At 38.6% G+C, this 25,996-nt stretch overlaps 1 protein-coding gene across 1 annotated transcript in view; it reads left to right on the forward strand.

Moving 5' to 3' along the window:
* The window catches only part of LOC124159760 (calmodulin-binding transcription activator 1), a 1,175,022-nt gene that overhangs the window by 447,655 nt on the left and 701,371 nt on the right, over positions 1-25,996 (forward strand). The window lies entirely within an intron of this gene.

Raw genomic sequence — 25,996 nt, forward strand, 5'->3', positions numbered from 1 at the left:
GGATTAATTCCATCGTCGTTCTCATGTTTATCTGTGGATATTTTTCTCAAACCACAGCTTGCAATGTAACCGCGTCTTATTTTTTCCATTATGAATTTTTGAACCAATTCTGTCTGGGGTCTTTCGATTTCACTTTTTCTAAGCAACCTTTTGTTTTTCGTTAACCTCGGACTTAGGTATATATATCTTGTGTGCGCATCTCAATAGCATGATACCGCGCTATCCGATTGGAAGGTTTGCGAGTAACTATGTCCATTAAAACTCTTAAACTCTTTGGTGGCGATGAATGGCAACGTGTCCGGTATTTGCTGTGTAAGTGATTTATTTGTCACTTTTTTGTCAGATTATACCTATTATTTCAATCAAAATTTATCTCTCTAATCTGAGCAGGTACTTACTTTCTGGTAGTAGAACGCAAATTAATCTAGAATGACAATTTATGGCAGTGTTTCTCAATCAATTTCTGTGTAAGCTAGTAATTTAACATATTAGCGACGAAAACTCTACGTGACTTCCACAATTTTTTTTAAATTACTACCGGTTTCGGCTGTCAAACAGTGTTGCCATGGTGCCGGAACGCGCCGGAACGCCGTTCTGGCACTAGTAAACAAAAGACATAATAGTCAAACAACACTATGATGAATTTTTTTACCTCAAAATTTCTAATATATACATTCTTAACCGAAACAAAATTTAAAAAAATAAAATGTAAGTAATAATTTGTAATAAAAATACGGACTAATATTTCACCTCTAAAAAGTTAAGGAAGGTGCGTTCCGGCACTTCTAATTTTTCCATGACGACACTGGATAACCATAATCAAGTACAGAAACACCTACTTGATAATGGCTTGGCAGCTGAAACCGGTAATAATAAAAAAAATAATGGAAGTCACGAAGTGTTTTCATTGCCAATATGGAGCCCTTCCTCCACGTTCAAGCTTCAAGTTTCGATTTAATTATTTGTCATTTACACCATTATGCCCTTTTGAGCTAACATTTTTACATAGCCTACGCACAGTTGTCAACTTCCAGGTGCCACTAAACGGGGCTGATAGTGTTATGTATGGGGGCGATTGTCGTGATTGAAAGCTAGGGGGATTTGGGCGAGTTTGTTGGATTTGGGTTGGAGATAGTGAGGACGAGAGAGAGAGAATGGGAGGGGTAGTTCACGGCGGAACTCCCGAATAAGGTGTCGAGTAAGTGTTGGCCAATGGGGGTGGGTTTCGAGTGGTTGTGCGGCTGGCGGTCGGCCGGGTGAGGGTTGGTTCTCCCCTCCCGCCTCCTATGCTCCCCACTCCCTCCCGTGCGGGGGTAGTCTGGGCTGTGGAGGGAGTGGGAGAACGGGCGTTGGAGTCCGCTCCCCGAACCCGCCCGCGTCTGTGCCCGAGGCGAGATTGCCAACCCCTTTTCCCTGCATAATGGATGTCTCCTCGGTTTCCTCCTCTCAGCTTTGGCCTCCGACCGAAGGCATTCCTAGCCCTGCCCCCCTCGTCCCCCCCTCGCTCTAGACACTTTCAAAACCCTTGCCGCGCCCCCAACTTTCAGTCTTGTACCGCCAAATTCTCTCCTCTACGTCACCGTGCTTTTTTTCATGTAAACCCTACCTCAACATGCTTACCGCCTCGCTCTCCGCGTCCCCATCCCTCGCTAAGAGCATGTGTTTTCTTCTACTCTCTCTTTTACCCCTGCCAGTTACATCCTCTTCTTTCATCCCTTGTGTCTGGATGAGCTGGTGATATAATCTTACCTCTTTTGCTGTCTTATTTTCCTTCGCTGCGTTTTCGCCACCTTCGCTTCAATCTAGACCGTCTGTCTTTTTCTCTGTCTCCTACTTTAATTTTATTCTTCCCTTTCTGTCTGCCCGCTATCTTTCCCCGCACTTTCCCCTTGTAACTTTCCAAAAAAAAAATTTATTCTTGGGAGAAGAGTCTTCTCCCCCTTACGTCTTCTTTTGACGCGATCTTTCATCTTAATAATATAGACTTTTCAGTCGGATCGAGTGAATACTACCGTAGAATTTTGGTGTTGAAAATTGTTCAATAGACCCCGGGTTCGATGCTTGGCTCCATAAAATCGATTGCACCATCGATTGCACCATCGATTGTTGCCAGTATTTGATAGATTTGAGTAATATTGTATTTGAATATTGTTATTTGGTGTATACTGGTGACCGTAGATGATAATTATTAATTGATAATTGATATTAGTTTTTCAAGTAAATTTTCCTGATTTCTTGGATCGTAACCCAACCGTAATTGGCCTTCATCTTGACCACATCGCTGTTTGAAATCAGTGATTGATTGATTTTTCATGTCCAATTAAGCATTGACCAATCTTTTTCTTGTTTTCTCTCACTCTAGCATGTTGTGTTTACCGTTCTCTTTTTGAAATCACGTTCTTCTCATTTATTACTGACCGCCCCTTTTTTTCTTTCTCCTCACTCCTTCTTCGTGAGCCTAAAATGAAGTGAACTTTTCTCAGGAAGAAAATATTTTCCTAGTAAAATATGGCGTTTAAACCTGAGATCAAGAGATGAATGAGGCAATGGCAGCCTGTTAGCCGTAGAAAAGGCGATGGAAGGCCAATTTGATGCCTGAAGTTTGGAGAAGAGAGATGTGGAGGAGATTAAGAGAGGGAAAGTCACATATCGTAAGGTGTCAAAAAATTTCTTTTCGGGCGAAGTATTCCTCACGTATAATTCAGATTTACAGTCACAGCGGAAGATAATTCCTTGTGTAATTTATTGCAATAATTGTTGAACGTGTGCTACCTTGGCAATTTCAACCCCTTTTCCTCCTTACCCTCCACTTACCTCTAAACTGTCGCTGATGTTCTTTCTGATATTTCCTAAGGCCTTATTAGATTATATTAGATGTCTCATTTCTTGTAGAGTTTTTAAATGTAATTATTTGGGATTCATTGCGACCTTACTGCGTACAGTTTTGGAATAATGTGGTTTATGGAGAAAATAAATTTATGGCAAGGCTGTTTGTATCTTTCCCAACTCTGAATCAGTTTGCTCGTTAAAAATTTGCAGCTTAAATCTGCTATTTACGATAACACTGTCTACGTCTCAAAGGCGTTATTTGATATTTTTTCTGAAATAGATTATTTTTGCTATAACCCTAGTTTTTGTAAGATTTTAAGAATAATATATAACGAACTACTCTTAGTTATAGCTACGACGATGACTTTTCGGGGCTGAAAAAAATCGCCCCCATCGTGTATCCACGATGCGTAGCAAAGTCTTATAAAATTGCAAAGTAGCCCGGTCTATCGGAGGTTAAGTACACAGAGAGTTTATTTGGGGAAGAGGGGGTCTCATTTCAGAAGGAAGACTTTCCTCGGGAATATTTGTGTGCGTTTCCGTCCGCTCCGAGCAACCGGGACATGGGAAGCCGGTCGGACGCCCACTAACCCTCCCAGAACTTTCTCTCCTCTCCTTTCGCCTACCTCTGTCCATATCCCTCCGCTTTTGGGTCCGCCTCGTGCATGCATGTGTGTGTTCAAGGGATCCGGTGGCTGTTCTCGATCCGCGTTTCGGGCAGGGCCGCCTCCGGAGCCGTGCGGCCCTCGCATCTACCCCATGGCGATATCAGCTGATATTTCCAACCTCTTAATCTCCCTTTTTCTCGTCCCTGTTAGCCCTCATCCTCCCTCCAACTGCCGCAATTCTTCATATTTGACCTCTAATCTATCGACAGCCGCTCGTATATAGCTTATATTTATTTTTTAAACTATTTGAACTATTTACGCTCGTATATAGCAGTGAACCTTCCCACCGCAGTTCTTACCTATCCTCTTCTTCTATGCTCGGGAGAAAATATCCAAACTGTTGAGCTATTGAGAAAATTTGGCTTAAACTCTATGCAGGCGCGTGTACAGATCATGCATCTGGCGAAGTTTAAAAACGGAGCTTGCAGTCTCCTTGTATCTTACCGCCAAAGGTTTGTCTGCCAAACGCGCAAAGTTTTTTCTTAGTTAAATTTAAAAAATTATATCTTAATTATTGTCAATATTAATTAAGAATACACATCCTATGAAATAGAAGTTGGTATATTCATCATGATATAATTCAAATTTCTGTCATTCTTGTCCAAATCTTAGTTAAGCATGAGGAAATATTGAGGCTTTTAAAAGGAAAAGATGGCGTATATCTCCCGTATTAATTTCTTTGTGATGCTTCATTTCATTTATTTAATTGCCGTCCGTTGCTCTCTGGTCTATATTCCATCGCATCACCTTTTCGCTCTTAATCGATGAGAAGTGGTACTACTACTTCACGTTTATTTCGAGCGACATACTTCCAGGCTCTAACAATTCTTTCGACAGTTAATAAGAGGTTCTGACGTACACGGTATAGTCGAATAACATGCTATAGCCATTAATCGTCACGGAGTATATGTGACACAGTCAGCTAATATTGATTTTTACGGCTCCAATGGATAAAGTACATGAAAAGTAGAAAAGGTGTGGGCGCATTTATCAATCGTATCAGCCAATTAATTGCCGTGAGAAATATACTCTGTCATCATACACTCTATCTAATGATAGCGGGTAGGGATAACATTAAAAAGCTAATTACTTCGTCGCATATGAGTCATATGCGACAGGCAGGTTTGCTATCATATTTACTTTTACCAGCAGGAAGATGAAAAGTCAATATCAAGGCTTCAAGTCTAATTTCCGGAGTAATTATTTTTTTCTTTTAGTTTTTCACGCCCATCCGTGTAATATTCTGATTGGGAGAGAGTGTAAAGATCATTTAACACCTTTTTGAACATCCCTTTAATCCTCCTCTCACATCCATTTCTTTTCGCAGCTTCATCTCTTTCGTCCTTCGAACTCCGTCATCACACGTCCCACCAGCATTTTTTTCCAATCATCGTTCTTCGTTGCTCTGGGGGCTTCCCCTTGTGGGCGTTCGTCTTCCGTCTGCCACCTCCAACCGCCGCTCCACCATATTTCCTCCCTCCTATTCCGTTCCCTTTCCCTCAATATTTACAGGCACTTCGTTCCAAGTATGCCCCGTTCACTTTCACCGGCCAACGCCTTTTCGCTACTCCTTTCTTCCTTCGCCAGTGCACAATTTCTAGATCACAGCCATTGAAAATCATAGCTGCCGTTAATTTTTATCGAAAAAATTGTTTTCGAAAAACCTATAGGTAACGTTTCAGAATCATCTATAGTGTGTATTTGCGGTAGGAAATTAGTGTTCACCCTTCAATTCAACCATTTTCATAATTGAGTATTTAATTAGCGAGGTTTCATGCGGCACTGAAAATAATATAGCACATATGAGTGTGTGAGAAGTCAAGGCGTACGAGTAATTTTTTTTCTAAACAGAGTCAGGTACAGAAATCAGGTAAAGAAAACAAACGAAATCAACCAGATATTTAGTTGTGAATTTGATTTTCCACTTGATTGCAGCACAAAATAGAGACTCACTCGTACACTTTGGCAGCCAAGTTTTTGTATATTTCCTCTACCAATTCCTGCACCTAACTCCGTTTTGAAATAAAGTCTTTTGTACCCACTCGCTTCTCGCCCTCTCATATATCTGGGTAAGCACAAACTGATTCCATGAGTGTAGCAAACACTAGTATTAATTGCTTAAGTGTACTGTAGAGGAAAGATATGAGACTACAGCAATCTGTTGAAATGGGAGATAGTTGCACTTTTCCACAATAATTTAACCCTACCATTGAAAAGCATGTCAATATATTGAACCGCTATATCACGCCTGAATCGGTTGAGCTACAACATTTTTTTATAAATTAATAAAAGCAAGGGAAAATATTATGTGCGAACCAAATATCAAAAATTGTATCATTATGTAGCATTATTTTCTAAAATCAATTAATACTGTTATCGTAAATATAGCGTTTCAGGGTATATTTCATGGAAATAAACTTACGTGGTTAACATTATATGTGATGAAAACTTTCGAAAAAGTTGGCAACTGCAGGGATTTATGGTCTAAATTTAGACCGATTGATCCGTTAAAATTTTTAGAAATATATTCGTTTCAAGTAATCAGCAGTGTTAAGAAAGAATGGTGTTATTTATTGTTTTTCATGTCCTTATCTGCAGTATATATTTCATCCATTGTCTGTTGTGAACTCATTGTAAGATAACTTTTCTGTCTAAAATACGTTTCTTGATGCAATGACTAAAAAGTCGTAATTGCTTTTTTTTAATCCATAGAAATTTTATAAGAAATAGTCGTCTAGGGAGTAGTCTCTCATCGCTGTTAATTGTGGGATATGTTCAACTTGCTAGTGATTCTTCGTATTTTTCCCGCATTCGTCGTCTATTGGTTAGTTGTAATTTACGTAGATAATAAGTATGTGACGCTCCGTGATGTATTTAGTGATTGTTCTTGTCGAGATTGGGAATTTAGAGGTTTTCCACGTGGCAACGTTGCTACTTAATCCCTGATATTTCTGCAGCTCACTAGCTATTTTTGTCTCTTTGGAGCATTAATTCTCGGAATGTTTTTCCACTTCCTTCTCTTTCTGTCATGTTCTTCTCGGCTGAATCCCGTTTCTCTTCCTGAGGTTTCATCCGTTCCCCGTCTTTCGAGTTTGCCGCAGAACTTCTTCCTGAACTCAGCGGAAAGTGCTAAAGTCAGCTTATCGTCACGCCACATCTGTCAATCAGACATTTCTTTGGGCTCGCAAGTTCTTGACGTATTCAATGAAATCCTATGTCAGAGTCAGAAAGACTGTTTTCCCAGTCACGATACAATTTATGTGCTTATTTTTGGGTTAGCCGAGTGAAGACGCGCGCTCTGCAAGAAACTTACAAGGTTTTAGAATGGAACGGGATGGACTACTTTTGCTAAGATCACAATAGGGTAACCAATTGATCGCATTGCATTTGGAAAATAGCGACTTGTGCGCGTTCCTTAATTGATGGCTTGCGTCCACATTCACTGACCCATGTAATTATTTTTTTCCGTCGATTATTTTTCAATATCTTAGTATTGTCTTAGTATTGGTGCGTAATGTGTTCATTGCTGCTCATCGGATAATTGATCCTCGTGATAGGAAACCAAAAGTATAAATACTGCACTAAAATATGCCGCAAAAACCCCGCATTAGATTATGTCTTCATATTAGTGTGTATTTGATCCGGAGATGTATTTCTGTGAAAAAGTTCCCAAGAGGAAGTGACTAAATAATAAATTTTTAATGTAGTCTATCCTCCTAAAAAATGATTATAATGTTCTAATTCTCTTGATTAGAAAATAATAATCCTCTGTTATTTTTTTGCAATACGTCTTGGTTTTTCGACTCCGCAAATGAGAATTGTACCCCACTATATTTCAGGTGTGACAGAAACCATAAATTACGTGAGATTTTTTCACGATAAAAAGGTATGGGAATTTGAATTTCTCCCGAACAATAAAGGGCTATAATAAATTCTAGGGGTAATTTCGTTAGTGAATATCCTTTTTATTTATAAATGGCCGGTGTCCTGACACCGTCCGCCACACGCCTGTTGAGGCAGCTTGCTGGGTAGTATGTTGACGTAGATGTACTGTAAATGTGAATGCTGCGTCTGCAGTAAATATTGTTATGTTGATATAACTAACTATTTGTAGGGACTATTCCTAGGAATGAAACATAATTTACCGTGCCCACACAGAATAAAATCCGCAGTCTTGTAACCAAATCTTACCTTACAGAAAGATTAAACTATTTTATCTCTGTAAGGATGATTCTCACGTAGATAATCCCCGCGTAGATTATTCCTCGTTTGGATGTTCTCGGCTCTTGTGTGGTGGTCGGCGCGTGATTTCGCTCTGGAAACTCAATCGAAAGTTTGTCATTCTCGACGCCTCCGCTCCGTGATATTTTCCTCCTCCGCCCTGCTACCGTAACCGCGCCTCTCATTAAGGAACTTTGCGTCTATCCCTTCCACAGACAACTCTTCCTTTCCTCCTAAACTCTCTTATTCATGTCCTTTCTTTCTATCTTCTGCCATTGGCGACCATCTCCTGCCATTGGCGACCATCTCCTGCCATTTATTGTTTCCTCTTCATTTGTATTCTCACAATATCATTTCAGATTCATTCCTTTATTTTTTTGTTTCACATCATACAAATTTCAGCATTTTTGTCCAGATATATCCACTGCTATATATCCAGAGGTAAACTATAAAGTAAATATAATTATCTGTTGTCAAAATATTTTAAGTTCCTGTGGACTATAATCTACTTAAAAAGTAGGTTTTCCTCTCCGGTGTTGAGAAGTTTAGCATTGTATATGTCATTGAGAAAAACTCAGTAGTTAATAGTGTCATTACGCGGAACAATAGTTTTTCCAAGCCCACTTCTAAGAATCACTTACCGAAAGGATTTTCAATATTTTCATGCAATTCGAGAGTACATATCAATTGTTTTAAGGGAAACACCACCAGGCCACTTTCTGTCTGCCTTGTAAGAATAGTGATCCCATACAATAGGTATTGGTATACCCCTTTATATACTACAATAAATGCATACTAATTTAAATGAATTATATATTATCAAGCTCTTATATCACATATCATAGAAAGGAATTTATGTCTAAAAAATTTCATAACGTAACAATTTACTCAAGCTGAGTTATTTTAGAATGGTATACTTTTAAAATACATCATGGATATAGATAGAGAAAATGAATTCATATTATTTGGCAGTACCGTCAACATGAGTATTATAAATTTTTTTGCTGTAAACTAGTTCTTTCTGTCACAAATAGATTTTCCTCTCACGATGGCAACAAAAATTGTAACCTCATGGTTATTGTTTAGGTTGCCTCTGTGAGAGTACTTTTCGGAAATCAACATTAACGTCTTCTCCTAATTTATATTCCCTGTTACTAGCCTTAATTTTATTTTTACTACATATTTCCTCCCATCCTGTATCCTAATTCCTTCTCTTCTCCATCGTTGAAGATTTGCTTTCTCCAGATTACCTTTTCGATCCATTTTTATCCAAACTCTTGGCAAATGCGACTCAGAAGCTGGGTCGAGGCGAGTATGACTTTTGGGGTTTTCGTGAAGAGGATGTTCTCCATTCGTTGACGGAGGTTCTGGCGGAGAGGAAGGCGGGCAAAGCCGAAGAAGGGATAGGATAAGAGTGCGCTCGTTCTACGCTGGTCCTGGCTCGTCACGGCCTCCCCGATGCGTGTCTGGGTTGCGAATTCCGAAAGCAGGGGACAGCCACTCCTCCCACCTTCCCGTAGTATGCCAGGGTGTGTGTGGGTTCTCGGTTTGCGGGCAGGGTTTTAGAGTACGCATCACAGTTCCTAGGGCGGTTTTATTTCCTGAAGTGTTGCTTGTTGAAATTTTGACCGTGATACAGATAGTGATTTCAGAGTTAATCCCGTGGTATTCTATAACAATTCTAATATCTATCATAAAATAATGGTACGGTTTTAGTAATTAATAGGAAGATAGGGATAGGGTGGCAGATACTTTTCAGAGGGTGCCCGATCCCCACTTGGTGCCTGAGTTGGGGGGGTGTTGCAACACTCCATCCGTCGGATGGGACGTGTCACGTGAAGCCGTGGTTATTGAGGAGTAGGCTGATGTCGATGCTTTTTCTCTCTTGTCGAGATATATTATTGCGAATCTATTAAAATCTTAGACAGCTAATTCGAAAAAAATATAAATTTTAAGTAATTTTGTTTCCATTGAAATTACGCCAAAAACCACAGCATTCTTTTATAATAGTCTAATTTGTTAATGTAGCAAAAATTACTGGCTATTTATCACAAAATGTTTTTATCACTCGGCCGGTTTCAAAAAAGTTTTTTTAGGTAATCACGTATTTAAAATAATGTGTTATCCTCACCTGAAGATAATTTAAAATTTATTGTTAACTATTTTGAGATAAAGCTTTATTAGTAAAATTATGAGTAATTGATTTTATTTGTTGGACTATGATCATGAAATCTCCGAGGAGTATAGAGTACAACATTGTCAGCTTGTATCTGTATTTTAAATGTGCACATTTTACCTCAGTAATTTCTCAGAGGAAAGTCTTATGTATTTAAAATATAAGTAAATATCTACATAGTTTAACCTATTTTCTCTCTTCACTTCAAGATGGTTACGACCTTTTTACATTAGGTACACTTCAGTTAGGAAATGAAATCAGTCGAGGTGTAGTGCGGCGTATTAAGACGGCGAATTTAATTCTAGGTGGTTGGTAATCCAAATAGCGGGCGAAGTTCTTCGTGGAATCACAGTTCAACATCTAGTGCCTATACCTTGTTACGTATGTGCTATATACTTAGAAAAACCTTCCATATAATCTGATATATTTTTTACGATGCTAATTTTGCGAGCATACATAATTTTTCCAATGGACTGCGGGAATAATTGTAATCGGAACTGCACATGATACGTGAAAACTTTACGAAATAAACTTCGCAATTGCAATGCATCCCTTCGCATGGCTTTCATTTGTTATGAGCAAACAGCATGCTGTACGTTTGGGAGATCTCAGGACACGTAGCTAGAGTACTCAACTCGGGTAGCATCGCGTTTGACATGTGGCGAGGTCTTTAGGAGTAAACCATCGTGGGGTGGAAAGTCTTGAGGATGTGGGAGCACTGCTGATTGCGCCGGTGTGGCAAGTGTGCGAGGATGTTTTGCTGGAGGAGGGGTGTGCGTGAGGATGGGGTGTTCGTGTGAAGGGTGGGGTGGGAATGAGGGGGCCGGGTGAGAATTTGGCGGTTTGGGAGGCGGTGGTGAGCGCGGGAGGCGGCGCCATTTCCTCGCCCACCGATCCAAAGTCAACCGCCGCCGCCTCGTCTTCCCGCCTTCGGACCCTTTCTCCTCACGCACGCCTTGTCCATCCCGCTTCTCGTGCTATTCCTCAACTCCCTCTCGCTCTACCACCTCCTTCTCCTCTCTACATCATTAGTGTAGCTCATTGCACGAATCTACTCCAGGCTCTATAGCTCATGGTAATTTATATTTCTTTTAGCGGACCGGTTAATTTAATTAAATATATCTTTATTTTCTTTTTCAACCAAAGATTCAGCGTATATTTTCAATTGAAAGGTAATTGATCGACAATAGTTTTGAGTGAAAAATCCACAGAGAAAAAATCATTCGCCTTCACCACGATCCTGGTCAAGGCGAATGATTTTTTCTCTGTGGATTTTTCGCACAATTTGTGTATTGCGGGTGACTTCGTTATCACCGTAAGTAGTCCCGGTATTCTTAAATGAGAGTAGCTTTGTATAACAGGACTAAAAATTACGATAAAATAACGGGGAAGAGATTATAGGAAGTGAAAATTTACAACGAGAAAAAATGGGGCATGGATGGGGTGAGGAGACATGTAAATAATGGAAATATTGCGATTATCAAGGGTAAATAATGCATAATTTTTATTTATTTTATAATGGATGGAAAATTAAATGGCATGTCAAATCTGTATCGCTTGATTCGGCTCCTCGGATGGCTAGAATATGGATAGATAGATGGGAGGTTAAATTGGATATTTCATTCATTTTCTTCAGAGACATATTTTGGCCTTTTCATTATCATTGTCTGTTGAATTAATGTTTCATATGAAAAATACATACAATCTATTCGCATAACGACTGTTCGCCTCATCATGTAACTCTCTTAAATACAGTTACGGCAGTAAATTCAACATTTTTCACGGCTCAATCAAATTTTAGCGATCAACGGTCACCTTTCTTTGACTGGAAAGAAAAAAATGGGATTTTTAGCAATGATTTTGTGACAATTCGGAAAAAAATTACCATAGATGACAAAAAGTTTGAGCCGATGGCTAAAATTGAAGAGGGAAATGAATTCCCCAGATGATATTACCTTCCCAATTCACGCCCCCTGCCTACTTCACGAAGTATGGCGATTTATTATTCGCACTAAACCCTCCCCTCAGCTCTTAAGTCCCATAGAGATTTCATCCCTCCACCACTTCCGGTCTCGCCTTCATTCCCTTTATTCAATTTCTCGTCTCAGGACCAACTTTTATTCCCTCTTTTCCTGCTCCCCCACTTTTGAAATTTTACCGAATGCCTTCGTTCGAGTTTTCTTTTTGAAGATTCTTTTCCGCAGCAGAATATTTCCCTTGCCCTTTTCTTCCAATGAGATACCTTGTGGTTCAATAATTTTAATATTTAATTATATTGTCTTCTGTTTCATGTTCATGTTAGTGGGATTCTAAAATCGTTAGGTAAGCAGCAAAATTATCTGATCGATTTTGCAAATTAGTTTTTTATGTGTATGATTTTAATCAATAACCAATTTAAACCATGCTGTATAACATTCCTCTAAATTATAAATTTCCTGCCATTCAATTGGTCTGCGTCATCCATTTGTATCTCCTTTTTTCTCACATTCATTAATATTGAAAGAGAAACATTGATTTCAACGCTATTTATTTCGAGTAAAATGTCTTAAAAGTTAGTTTTACCGACGGAAATTAATCAAAAAGGACCAATCGCGTTTTCAGAACGGTGAAAAGATTGTCACTAACTGTGAGGTAAAGTTGCGGGTTTATTCTGTTGAGCTTCATTTCAGAAGGGATAATTCTTCTTTCAATTTCATCTCCTCATCATCTACTTTCTTATTTTTCCCTTCCCTTCTAGTGCTGAATTATGCTCAAGCCCACGCTTCATGTCGTCTGCATGGCTTTATTTTGTCCCTACTCTCTGCTGAGATCGTTTCATCGACATCTTTCTTGAAAAAAGGGGTCAATGCAGCGAAGTCACCCTGGTGGAGTAGCGTCTGCCTTCTTAATATTTCATGCGAAGAGAGAGTCCGGCCGCCTCCTCCTAGCTCTATGACAGACTTTCGTTCCGACTCAGTTTTATTTCATCTTCTGCCTCTATTTCCCTGTCTTTCTGTTTCTTTTCTGTCTTCCGAGTTCTATTTCTTTCCGATCTCTTCCTCTTACCTCTCATCATCCCAATGCCTACCTCTTGGTGCCTCTTTCGTTTGCTGCCCTAACGTATTACTTACACCATATAGCAAATGGGGGCTTGCTGCTTTTTAAGGAGAACATTTTCGAGCTAATTAATTGAAGACCCAGTAAAAGTATCTTAACGGGTGGGTGTTAATGAATATCTTACTATTATAATTATTATTATTATTATTATTATACCATTTCGTTTATTTGGCTATGCATGGTAAATTGAACTCTCTAACGGAATATTCATTTCTTCTGTGATAAGTTTACATTTTTGTTCAATATTATAATGAATGTCATTAATTGAGTTATAGTTATAGATTTCATAGTGCATTTTTTTTTGGCTTAATAGAGTTTTTAAAAACGTTGACAAACATTTCTTTTGGCAAAAAATTGCAATGAGAGACCATTTTAGGTGAGCATTTTTCAGTCGCACTGAAAAGTTCAATGGATAATAATGGATTTCACTAATGTTTTGTTTTCTTAGTATTGTTTCTCTGCTTATCTTTCCTATCTTTTCTCTCCATTTCGGTCTTTTTTCCTAATGTAATACATTCTCTTTAGTTCTCTAGCATCAGAGTAATAAATATATTTTAACGTGGGGCCAATATGAATTTATTTATTATTACTAAATTGTATATGCAATAAACACCTCCGGTTACAAATTGTCATTAAACAATTATTGTTTCCGACGACGGAAAAAAGCTCCACCGAAACCATTAAAGAAATTGTTAAGGAAGGATCAGAACACTGCCCAGCCTTTAGTCACATGTACTTAAACATTCATTTCATCCTTCACTATTTTTGCTTCCCAAAAATCTCCTAACGATTTGGTTTCATTCATTGAATACTTCAAAGTACTCGTTATTGTAAAGTACATCTTTTTTCGTACGTGTATCATTCTCTGTTTTTCTAACTCCCCTGCCTTAGTATTACTCTCTTTTTGCTCTTTCTAATTCCTTGAATCTTCCTTCCGCTTCTTTTATCTCGTGAGGATTGTAAACTTTCCCGGTGCCTTTGCCCATGCCTGACCGCTCTTTCACCTGCCATTTTAATTCCCTGTCCTACCTTTATTCCAATTCCTGTTCTTCCCTCCCTGCTCACCTGTCTTGTTCTAACCGCTATCGACCGATCGCCTGCTACACGATATCCAGTCACTTCTCCTCCTCATTTGCTTTTGATATTATAATTTCCTTTTCACACGAGCGTATAAATATACATCTTTCCCTTTCACGCCTTTGGTTCCCATTCTATCCAAGACACATTTCGTTTCATTCGAGCTTCCGCTTTTCAGTTTCACGTCAACGTTCGTGGCTTCCTTTCATTTTCTAACCGAGTATTTAGTCAGCACATTTATATTATCCTCCAAAAGATCGTCTGCTCTTTCCCTTCACTATTTAAATTTGAAAATGTTAAATTAACCCCTGATCCATATTATTTTATGACAAAATAATGAATTAACTTGTAGTTTAAGCAAATAATTCCTCTTTTTTATTAATTTATTTGTTCTAAAAATAGGAAGAACATGGAAAAATGGTGTCCTCATCTCTTTCATGCCATCTAATGAAAGTTTATAATTCAGTATCGCAAAAATTGTAATCAATTGGTAATAAATATAATTGTACCTACTATTTTATTTCGTGTGCCTTAATGTGCGGGAATATTTATTTCCTCATAACAGCAGAGCTTTTAGTTATCATATGCTTCATTTGAGTGAGATATCAGAAATGCGTAAGCTATCAATTTTGGAATAATGTTCAATAAAATGTGAATATAATAATCAGTATATCTGCTTAAACTATGAATTGTTGTTTGATTTTAGTTTTTTTTCCTCCATACTCATTATCATATACCTAAATGTAATCTCAGGGGTATTTTAGCGTTGAAGTTTTCCAGGAAGTCGCGCAATGTTTTTAACTCTCTTAAAGAACCAAATGAGCATAGAACCAGGGAACTCGAAATGCCTATGGCCTAATCCTTTCTCCGCTTTCCTGTCGCTGCGTTTTTAGCCGGTAAAAAAAAATTCGCGCTTTAAACTTTGTGAGTACACGCCCCAGAAGGAAGGATATTAATGGTGTCGGAAGCGGTAATTATTTTTTTCAATTTCGGGTGACAAATTTAACCCTTCTCCCCTCCCCTCTAAGTCGTCGGAGGCATGCTTTTTGAACCCTTACCGTTATCACTCGCGGTCATTATTATTTCGCGCCTCCATTCCTCATCATCACACTTTCGCACGCACACAACGTGTGTGTCGGAGAGTCCGAATCAGCGGGGGCTGTCAGCTGAGAGGGCCCTCCGCCCACGCCTTCCGCCTCCGCCCATCCTCAAGCTCTCCGACCTTGGCCACGCCCACCTTTCACTCAAAAAAAAACCTCTCTCGCCCATGGTGATGATATCTCAACGAGTTCACCTCCGCTATCTCATCTGCCGCCACCCCACTCTACCCAACGGAGTCCTCCCAATCCTTAGCACAACCCACGACTCCAAAGACGCCCGTGCGAAGGTTGAAATTCCCACCTCTTCCTACCAGCCCTCTCGTATCTGTCTTAGTTGATATATTTGAGAAGGTGAGAAGCTATGGGATACCAGTGAATTTTTTGTGACCTTTTCTATACAGAATTAGGTACAGAAATTACGTAAAAACAAACTAAATCAACTAAATATTTTGTAGAGAATTTGAATTTCCACTCGGTGTGAGACTCACTTTTATCCCTTGGCCAACAAGTTTTTGTGTATTTTTTTCTATCAATTTCTATGCCTAATTCTGTTTAGAAAAAATCATTTGTACCCCTTTCCTCCTCACTCCATCACATGAAATGAATGCAAACTTATGGGAAAATTACACTAATTTTTACATAGGCTAGTTTTCATTTTCGTTTTCACCTGGAAACGTCTTTTCATGCTTTGCCGTAAAAATTGCTCTTCGACGCTACAGGATGTTTTGGTTCTGTAAATGAGTAGCTTAGTAGTATGAAAGTGAAGTAATTATTGCTCCCTCATGGATTTATATTCTTGTTTAATGACTTATTTACTCACAGTTTATTCTGGATAATTATTTTACTGCTATACATTTTGAAGGACTTTAAAATGGCATAACGTTGAAAAAAATATTTCTGTAATAGTTTATAAATTTTCTTGTTGATTTACTTGTATTACTCTATATTTTCTTATTTTAATTGTATTACTTAAAATATGGCCCGTTAAATACTGTTATATTTGCTTGATACGGGCGATTATTTGCTTGTAAATGTACAGAATGCTCATATGAGGCTGAGTAGCCTCCGAGTGTGTGACAAATTATTGTTCAATGTTCTGTGTTGGGATTACGAAATAAAATGTTTTTTTTTAAGTATTAAATAAAATGTATATAAGCTAGGAAAATTCTCACTCGGCACTCGCAGCGCTGAGGGTGATAGCCGAGTCGGACATCGAAACGTCGGCAGTATTGTAGTTGCTGACCCGGTGGCAATCCCGAGAAATCTTCACGCAAATGTTTTTTGTCTCTCTCTCGTGCTATACCGTTTCTTATCTCTCTCTGCCACGCACTAACTCTCCTTCACGATCCTCGCATCTTACCTCACTTTCCATCATTGCCCACCCTTAACATACACACACGCACTCTCGCTCTTGTCATTTTTTTGTTCGCTCAGCCCATCTCAAGGCTTTTTTCCCCTCCTCATCTCCGTGAGAAATCTTTGGTCTTCGTTCGTGCGAGCCTGAGTCCTCCCCACTCCCTCATAAGCGTGCAGCTAGTATATCGACGGGTGGATAGGAGGTGGGATAAGGGTAAAAATGGGTTGATCGTTTGTGCCGGGCTCTGATTGATCGTTTGCGGTGCGTTTCTCCCTCTCTTTCTGCTCGTCCGTTGTCTTTTCCAGATGTCCTCAAGAAGGCTTTTTCCCGTTGAAATATTGGCTTGAGATATTCATTATCCATGTTGTAAATTCTGAATCATAGTTTGATATAACGTTGTTTCAACGGAACACTTACTTTTTTAATCCTTGTTGATTGTACACTAAAACTCTTCACCGTGTCACAGTGTAGTCATGTGATAATAGATGGCTTAATTTTTTTTTTATAAATTATTGATGCCCATTTTTCAGTTCATGTTTCCCACAAAATAATACGGTGACAAATGCATTGCATTGCCATCTCATGCGAAGCTAGTTTTAATTTCTCTGCGTTTTCACCGGGAAATGTTTTTGCATACTTGGCCATGAAAATTGCATTTCTACGAAATACAGGCTTTATTTGGCTCCAAAAATGAGTAGCTTACGATGGTCAAATAACTAATGATTCCTTTTAAGTTTTGAATGACGTATATACTTACAGTTAATGATTGACAATTATATTTCTGCTCACCGATTAAAAAATTAAGAATTCATGGTTGCTCCTTAAAATTTGTATCATTATTTGATTGATGACTTACTGAATAAGGAGTCTTCACTGAGATATTACCCCTCATGACTGCTCTAACTGAATGATTTCCTTATTAACATGCTTTCTCAAATTAACTTTCACTGGAGAGATGCGATATTATCGTGAAGCTTATTTCTATAACGAAACAACCGAAAATGCCGTGGAGGATGAAAACTGAGGGAAAAGCAAATGTAAAAATATCACTGAATAGAATACAGCACTCATTGCCTTTTTCTTATTTCCATCCCCTATGGTTAAAAAAGAAAACGTTTTGTCCTGAATTAACTGGTAATTTAGGCTATAATTCAAGTCTCCCCGGCAAGGTATGTCTTAGGTTCTTTACGATGTGATCATTGTTATAATTATCCCTCAGAGGTTTTATGATAACCAAGAAATTTGTAAATGTTGGTACATTTTATTTTTATTATTATTGGCTATTTAAACCTAAGTCATGGAATATAATTAATAAATCATGTTAGCCTAAATACAGGTCTTCTAGGCTACCGAAAGCTAATATTTTACGTCTTTTTTTGGTAAATAATATTAGGTTATAAACATTATTACTATACAAGAAGTCCATACAATTTTTAAGCATAGCGTGCCGCTGTTTTTTTTAGCCCTACATGTACAGTAGCGAGATCTCTCACGTATTTGCTCGAGGCGGATAAGTCGTGCTTTTCTTGAAAACCGAGGAAAGGTTTTCTGGGATCAAAACCTCGTCCCCCGCTCTGGACTTGGTCGTCTAGGATCAAAGGAGTTTCATGTGACTGTTAGCTAAGTGTGCCCGGAAGCCGGGGGGCAATTCGTGTCCCGGGGGGACCGGGCCCCAGGGCCGACTAGCGTTGTCTGCCTTTCCCGCTCGACCTTTTCCCAGTCCTTTACTCGATTTTACTCTCATCCAGACTTTCTCTAACCCCATTCTTCCTTTCAGGGTAAACGCTCTCTTCTCGAATTTTATTTTGCCTACATCGAGCGCATAATGTTATTCCATTTGGGCCTTACTTCTTATATGTTTGATAGACTTAAAATCTGGGGCAATATTTGCATTGATACATAGCTACTATACATTCTTGTAACCGTAGCATTGGGCGCGGATGGCTTATCTGTCTCTGGTGGTTTTCTTGGAGAATCTCAAAAATATGTCATTTTTGCAGGGTAAAAATGGTTTGCCATTTAGCTTTTGCACTTTTATCTCATTAAAGACTTTTTCAGTTGAGTACAAAGTATATATAACAATACTCTAATGTTCTCAAATCTATAGAATTTAAGGAAAATATTATTCTATATTCAACGAGTGCTTTAGAGTATGTGCTTTCGAGCCGAAAATCCAATTGCATTGAGTCATTTCCAGCCGTGTTAATGCATATAATACAATTTTTTATTACTTATGTTCAAATTTATTTTATTTAAACTCAATTTTAATTATGACTGAGTAATTGAAAATATTTTTTTTTACTTTTGAGTCAATATTTTTTTAACAATTTTCATTAATCGATGGAAAATTATGTCATTTAATCAGCTTATTAAATCTCTCAAAAATCGCTAGGCGAGAATTATAAAGGGTTTCAAAACCAAAGTTTACTTCCCTTCCATCCCCAACATTGGTCATGCCAAAATTCTACCAACCTCTCCAATTTTAATTCCGTGTCCCAATTCCTATTACGGGCCCAAGAATATGTATGGAAGCCGTTTCCCCCCCCGCCCCCCAATTTCCTTCGCTCTGCTCCATCTCCAATCCTCACTTCTCTCGAGACAATGCTCTCCGCTAACAATGCGAATCCTTCCTCTTTCTCCCTTCCTCCCTCCTTCCATACCCACGGTTTCAATCCGCCTCGTTGTAGGCTAAATTTCCTCCTCCCAGCCTTTTGAGCTCTATGTGGTCGATGATGGTTGGAAAATTGTATTTTCTTCCCCTCCCTCCCCGATCCTCCCTTGAAGGACAGCTGGCCCCATCCCTTTTGTTGAGGAGAATGGGCTTTGTCCCCGAACATGAGCCATTTCTTGTATCTGGCGATGCTTGCATCTCTTTATCCACATAATAAGCCGAAACTTGAAATCATTATTGCTTAAAATTAATGCAATCCTTAAAAAAAACCTAGTCAGGTTCATGTTTATTTAACAACGGTCATTGTAATATTTTTTCATACTTACAAAATTAAAGCTCTTTTTTTCGGTGATATTATGAATAACTATTACCAAGTTCAAAGTTGTTAATCCTCGATTTTTTATTTAAAAAGCCGTTTTTAAATATTCATTTGATTTTATCGCGTTATGATTCTAAATTTTTCACTTTCTAGTAGGAATCGTCCCCAAAATCGTTTTTTTTATTTGGAAAATTGATCTTTTCAAAGGCATGCTTTGTATATTTTATGTATATTTAGGGAATGCTATGTATATTTAGGGAATGCTATGTATATTTAATGCCATGTGTATATAAATGCGTATAACCATTATAATGTGTAGTTTTATGCTGCGTAATCAACTGAAATAAAATGAATGATATACGGTAACCGAGGAGTCAACCCAGTAAAGGATCTTGTATCCGAAAGTCATAGTTTGATTCCAAAACCAGTATTTGGAGTGTTATAGTTAACCGTTTCTCACACTCCACATTTTACTTTTTAAGATGCTCTGCAGCAAAGTCAGGCATTCCGTACTACGCTTAATTGCCCAATAATTCACAAATGTTTGCACATCGTAACTATTTCCATAACTATTTATTTCACGCCTCTGTTTTTACCTTTTTGCAATATTCAAATGCAAATTCAGGCATTCAGTTCTATGCTCCACCGCTCAATAATTCACGAATGTATGCTCATCGTAAGAAAGCACTGTTTCGGGGCAAAATCCGAGACAGCGCGCATAATTCAATGCATAAGCATGCGCCGTTACGTCTTTATTTATGATTGTGGGCTCGGCGTTACGGAAGAGGAGGTAGGGGAAGGGATTTTCGGCCACCCCCTAACCTCTCTCTCTCTCCTCGAATAAAGTCATTTATCTGGCCGTCTATCCGGGCCCACGGAGCGACCACCTTTTGCCATCACCCCATCCTCCCACCCCTTTCACCTAAATCCTATTCCTTCAACCCTCCCTCCCTTATCCCATGCACGTACATCATTCCCCTCTTATCCTACCTCTCCCCCCCCCCCAAAACGCTATCCCTTTTTCTTTCCCATCACGCTCACCCGGCGTGCATGACTTTCACCCTATCTCATCCCCTTCCCACCTTCTCCGTTTTCTCATTCAAGTTAGCCATCTTTAAGATATCCGCACACCTTCTTCCTTTCCCATCTTATCCCCCTAAATACTTCTCTCCTCCCCTTTCTTTCACTACCCTGCTGCTTAGTATCATCCAAATTTTTTTGTGTATTATATATTATCCTGTGATATTTATTTTTTATTTTTGGGATGTTTTTATTTTCAAAACCTTAAGGCAAGCATAGTCATAAACGATTATGACTCTCCATCGTTCTCCTTACGTTAAGTGAATTAGTTATTAATTAAGAGATAGAAATACCGAGGATTGAGAATTGGCAATCAATTTTTTAGGACATCAGTGACTAAGAATCCTTCAAAGTCTATTTTTCTCCATCTTTACATTTTATGTTTTCCAAACCATAGCTTGAAGTGATCGTATAAAACTGAAAATTCTATTATGAATTTCGTCAAAAATTGCTCCGTATCGAATTAGGTGTAGACAAAAATCAATTGTACGATTTTTATCGGCGTTCACTATGTCTTGAATGGAAAAATACTGCCGTATTAGACTAGATAATATCTAAAATAAGTAATTTCACCATCAACAATCTCAAAGGATGAGTCGCATGATTTATCCAAGATTATTACTGTAAAATTAACCATTAAATTCTTGGTCAGTGCCTGGCTTTCAATATTGCTCTATATTATGTCCATTCGACATAAACAGACGGTTTTATAATGTCTGGTAGGTCATAATCATAAGATGGTACAGCCTTCAATTTTACATGGCGGTGGGTGAAAGGTCTGGTTAGTTTAAATGCTGATCTTATGGAAAAGTTAACCAGAACTTTCGGCCACCTCTAGGTAAAGTAAAAGGCTGTATTTTTATGGTTAGTGTTAACCAGGCATTATGAAACCGGCCCTAAGAGTAATCTTGAATTCAATCCAGGCGGAAATCATTTCTAAATAATACGCCCTGGATTCCAATTCCTCTTTCAAGTCATGAATTTTTTTCACTTGAATTCTCTCTCCTGCGTACTTTTGAAACCCGTCGAATTTTTACTACTGTTTTCCGTCAACCGCCTGCTATCTCCTTTAAATCATTCTCTTTTCTACCCCCGCCTTCCTCCCTCTTCCTCCGTCTGGGGGTGGGACTGTCCTTTTATCCACCTCTCCGTCCGTTCCCCAGCTTCGCTTTAACGGCGACTTCTGTACCCTCCTCGTGTTCCCCGCCCTCCTCCCAACACCCACTGGTCCTTTCCTTTCTGGCCTGCAGGAATTCCTCTGCCCATCACCCCCTCCCACCCCCGGGGGCGGTCCGTTTTCCCCGAAGCAGCAAGCCTCCTACCTCTCCCATCTTCCCCGACGCCTTACCTCCCTCGCCAGGCTACTTTCGACGCTTGTAGCGTGCCCAGAATTCTCGGGTCCCAGGACACACCCACGGCTCAGCCAATGCCAGTCTCCTCTTCTCCTCTTTTACCACCTTTTCCATCTTTTCCCTCTCGTCCGACCAACTCGACATCCAACTCCCCTTCTCTGCTCTCTTTCCTGTCCTGTCCTGCCTTTTCCAGCTTTCTCCCTACCATATTATATATCGCGCTTACTAGCGTTTAACTTATCTAAATTTCAAAATACATTGTTTTGCTTGCTGAAGCTTAAAGGCGACATGTAACTAAAACTTGATGTTTTATATGTTAAGGCAATAGGAATCTTCCTCACTACGGTTATCAACATTTGCGAGAGAAATACATGTCCACCTACGCACTACTAAGCCGCCTCAATGGTAGTGCTGCCTATTCAGGCAATATTCTCATATCCAAGTACGGATCTTAGAAGGCATTGTAATGTTCATATGTTTATTGCATGCATATTTCAAACCAAATCAATCGAGAAGTACCAAATACATCATATTTGGTTTTATATATCGCTAAAAATATACCCCTGCCCAATTTTCTTCTCTTCTAAAGATAGATTTTTTTTACATATTAATGTGATTTGCATGTATTTACTGGCGACTTCTCGGCTTTCGATGTTACAAGTAAATGAAATAGATGCATTTGGTAGCTTTTTCATCATTCCGAGTTAGAGGTGTAGTTAAGCGGTTCGCTTAATAATTTTGGCGCTTGAGTTACTTAGATTAGCTTTTTCACAAGAAATTTTTCTTTTATTATATAAATAGTTTTATTCCTTTCCAGTATATTTCTAGATCGAAGCTCCCACTATACTCTTTCGTCTTATTTTCATCTTCCCTTAACTTTCTCTTTTTCCTCCATCGCTCTTCAGCTACTTTTCTTTATCTCTCGTCCTCTCACCCATCCCTCTTTCCTCTTGCAACTTCAACTTCCCACTTACTTTCGCGCCCTGCTCCTCAACCTGTCAATCAATATTTTCCTTGCCTCTTTTCAAGTTTATTCCTCACTTTCGTATCCTTCTTTAGAACTTCCTCCTTCCTTCTTCTTCATTCCCACCACTTCCTTCTTTAGCCTTGGGCTGACAGCTCTCGGAGCGTTGCACGTTATTTTTCAACACCCAGCTTAAAGATCGTTTTCGATTTTTAATTTGTATCGAATGTATTAAAATTTCTGTTTACAACCATTAGTTCCTGTAGAAATTCTTGACTCGGGTATGCATCCTATTAATTGTGATGGACGTTTAGCTATAGGAATAGTTTTTCTGAAAATTAGAGTGATACACAGATAATTCCTTAGGGGTGTTTTTCTGCTGTTTTTTAAACATTTAGTTTTAACGCTATAAATTTTTCAGGATGAACAAAGCATGGAATCAATTTTGTCTTGCGCTTCGTCTTTGCAAGATAAAACTCGAGCTGGACTAATATGTGTGTGATCAACCAACTGTGTTTGTAATTAAAAGGAACTGCTCAAATAGGGATTTTTTTGCTATTTTGGTTTAAACACCAATTTTTTCTGAATCATAATGATTCTCATTCACTGTTTCTTATAAAGACGATTCAAGTTGAATTAATTGATAATTTTATAATTACTGCCTTCACTTATTTTTGAAGAACAAATCCGAGCTGAAAAAATGCGTGGTTAAATTTCGACGAGTTGAGTGCTTTAAAGTTTTTTTTTTAATTCTGTAGAAGTATTTAGCAAGTTTAAATACGCCTAAAGTGATTTGGTCCCTGGCTCGTGAGAAATCCCGAGAATTCAACGAGGCAAAACAATCGGTGGACTTGAAGGGGTAAACTTATCGAGCCCCTGGGAAATTAATCCGCATCATCTTTCGCAAACCGTTTTCTAATCTTCTGGGAAAAGAGCAATAGCTGCCTTGCGCGGGCGGGGGAGGAGCAGGGGTTGATGACGTGGTCGTCCTCTGGGGAGAACCGGCGATAAAGCCATTAATGAAACGCATCTGTCAGCCGATATACTCCTTCCCCGTCAGCATTAACATCATCCCGACCCAATAACCTGACTCTCTTTTGTTCCGTTGCGAATTCCGAACGTCAATCTCTTTTTGTTGATCGAGTCAAAGTTTCCGATTCCTCATCTCTTTCAGCACTACGTTCGCCCTCTTATGCTTTCTTTGTTCCCTTTTAAGTGCACCTTTAGCTGTCTACATCTTTTGGACTCATTTAAATATCATACTTTGGTAAAGGATTGCTTAGTGCCTCTTTTTCGTGGCTTGATTCTGTTTGCCTTTCTTATTTACGTAGGTAACAATATCCCAAGGACTTGCAAAACATTTGTTTTTCTTTCCTCTCATACTGCTATCTTTTAAAGGAATTTTTCATGGAATGTAATGGCAATATATCAAAATTGTTGTCAGATTTCGTACATAGCTCTATTCAACAATAGTCGCTAAGAAGCATTTCTATGATCGATATAGGTGGTTTTGTAAAAATTGCGAGAATAGCTATTCCCCTTCTGAATTAAAAAACAAATCCTACAAGGAATTTAAAAAAGGAATACAGATGACCATAAGAGGACGCATCACTCCTACTACGAACTAGTTATTGAAAACGGGTTATTTTTTTGGAATTATCAGGGTGTACGTAGTGTAACTTAATCAATGTTTTTTTGTGTATCAAATTTTACATCCGAGAAAATGGTAAAATTCTAAAATTTGAGATCCAGGCATATTTTCTATTCAGTATGCCCAAGAAAGTTCCAACTTAATTGTGCTTTATACTGATTTGTATGCCGCGGAGAACCATCAGTCAAGCGAAAATGATGCATCCTTTTTAAGTGGTGCTTTTTTAATTAAGCTTATTTTATTATGTATAATTCTATAGCGTGTCCATGTCTTTTTACTCTACACCGTCAATCTCCCAGGGTTTTTCCGTTTTCTTTTCTCTTATTCTTTCTCGGTCATTTTTTTCCCATTCACGGTCTCTTTCTCCACTTCTTTCAAGCGTTCTTCTTCTTCCCCGATCGAAATATCCTCAACTCCATCCTCCGGCTTCGTGATACATTACCCGCTCTCTTGAGAAATGACTAATGGCATCCACGTGAAAATCGACCTCATCTGACTCGCATTCTAATGCGAACGAACAAAGGTCTTTTTCGTATAAGAAAAGGCATTTCGATCGGTTGGCTGACATCCTACATTCAATCTTCCTTTGTTAGGTGAAATATTTTGTAGCTCCCCGGAATGTTTTGTATTTTAAAAGGGTTTTCGTATTATATTCCCTACTCCCGCCAGAGTCTATAGAGATTCCAATGTTTCTATACATTCATTGCTCATTCTAGTTTTTTTATTAAAGTCTCACGTGCGTAGGTTTACCCTCAGTGTAGCGATTTAGGTTGGTACCATTCGCTAATAGAGTAATTCAGTTGTATAACTTTAATGGGCTACATTCAACGATAGTGCTATAAGATTATTTAGAAGTCTCTGAGCTATTCATGTTATTTTCGAAATTAATCCGAAAATATTTGACAGAAGGATGTTGGATAAAATTTTGAGCCGCTGTTAATCTTTCTATCTTGGATTTACGATTGCTATTTTTGGTCTTATAGGTCTATGTATCAGTAAAGGAGAGTTCGCTGGAATGGCATATTTTTTGGGAGAAAAATTCATTTCTAAGGCAAATGAAATTATTCAATATCTTAAAACCGTACTATCCCTAATCTCATTTCGTAAAACCGGACATTTATCAAGGGTCTTATCACCAGCTTAGCATCACGCCTTAAATTTGTTTACCAGCAAGATAGTTGAAGTTTCTTTATCGTAGCGATGGTAAAATTTATTATGCTTTTGGGGCATCCTCCGGGGTTATATGAAGTCATAGGATACGCGGCGGCTGTTACAAAGTCTATTACTCTGTTAGATATAAAGGGATTATTCTGCGGTATTTTTAGTCTCTCATTGAGATGATTTCTTATACCGTTCGGAGAACTGATCATGAGTAAGGATCTATTGAGAAACTTTGATTTTAAAATATGGTACTACATCAAAGAAATATTACACT

The sequence above is a fragment of the Ischnura elegans genome, chromosome 5 (genome assembly GCF_921293095.1).
Source record: "Ischnura elegans chromosome 5, ioIscEleg1.1, whole genome shotgun sequence".
NCBI lineage: Eukaryota > Metazoa > Arthropoda > Insecta > Odonata > Coenagrionidae > Ischnura > Ischnura elegans.